General features: G+C 47.6%; 1 long non-coding RNA gene across 1 annotated transcript; it reads left to right on the forward strand.

Moving 5' to 3' along the window:
• Positions 1 to 22: 22 nt before the first annotated feature.
• On the forward strand, positions 23 to 1,044 carry LOC104988735. Its single transcript, XR_825281.1, has 3 exons — positions 23 to 423; positions 693 to 834; positions 952 to 1,044. It is a non-coding gene; the product is annotated as an uncharacterized LOC104988735 (long non-coding RNA).
• The last annotated feature ends 287 nt before the right edge of the window (positions 1,045 to 1,331 follow it).

Here is a 1,331-nt window from a genome sequence, read left to right on the forward strand (position 1 = left end):
TTTTAATCCTTTTACTGTTCGGCTTTTTCCCCTCGCCGTCCCCAACCGGGCTAAACCCTGGAGCCTGGATCCCCGGCGGCGGGGTGTCGAGAGGGCTGCGCTGGAGGGGTCGGGCACCCGCAGGCGGAGCAAGCGGGAGTGGATGCGGAGTCCTTTCTCACCGCGCGCTGCGGAGCATCTGGGGGAACTAGGATGAGTGCATAGTATCTAAGATAAGTTGTTTGTAGCCGTCCGGGCTCTCGCAGTGCCAGGCACTCAACCGGCGCTCGATAAATATTTGTTGAATGAATGAGCAGTTGACTACCGCGTTCACCCCCTAGAGCTTTCGCTGACACCACGAGAGCCGGAAGCCGAACTCCGAGGCAAATGTGATCTCCTTTGGCCACGGTTCATAGCCTTCAAAGCAGGAACATTTGTCTTCTGGTAAATAGAGAACTAATGCGAAGGAGCCGGGCTCCTCAGAAGTATCAAGTAGTTTCTTAGGGGAGCCTCTTAGCGAGAATTATGTAGCGAGTTCTGACTTGGAAATCTTATGTCCCCGAGAAACACCTGGGCTCCTCCCCAGCTGAAGAAATTCAGACCTTCATGGTCCATGGGAAAGCCCGCCCCAAAGACCTCCCTTTTTCAGCAGCCCAAAGAGCGTTCCTGCGGGGAAGGGGACGAGGCACATCCGAATCTTTCTTGTTCACTAGGTGCGTTGTTCAGACAAAGAGTCAAACGCAGGGACTGCACAGTTGAACAACCCTGAGTTGTTGGCGTCCTCTGAAACTCTCCTCCTGGAACTCACTTCCGTCTGGAGAGACCTCAAGAATGAAGATTGGATCCGAGTCCCAGGTGGGTGTGGGGCTCCTTGCTACCTCACCCATAGAAGTAAAATCTCAGAGTAAATGACCAGCTGATTCGGGTTCACCATCTGAGAAAAAACCTCTTGAAATTGCTTTGTTCTCGCAGCCTATGAAGATTTTCTTGCCGATTTCGAACGTGAGAGGAAAATGAAATAAACACGTAATAAAAGCAAAACTTCACTGAAAACGGTGCATTTTAACTTTGGTAACTTTTTACAAAGTCAGATCTGAATTTTTTTTTAAAGGTCTTGTTAATGGTGGGTAACTCTACGTATTTATTCATCAAGTGTAATAATAATCTAAGAAATCTAGTCACTTTAGACTTAACATCCAGAAGGGATTCCATCATCTGTCCCCCATATTTCTTTTCCTCTGCTAATGACATCATGATTAACCTAACTTCCCAGGTTAGGTAATTTTTTTTCTTTTCACAAATATTTATTGGTTGCCTAGTAGGTGTCAAGCACTGTTCAAAGAATTGGAGCA

This window comes from Bison bison, unplaced genomic scaffold (assembly GCF_000754665.1).
Source record: "Bison bison bison isolate TAMUID 2011002044 unplaced genomic scaffold, Bison_UMD1.0 scf7180017864141, whole genome shotgun sequence".
Lineage (NCBI taxonomy): Eukaryota > Metazoa > Chordata > Mammalia > Artiodactyla > Bovidae > Bison > Bison bison.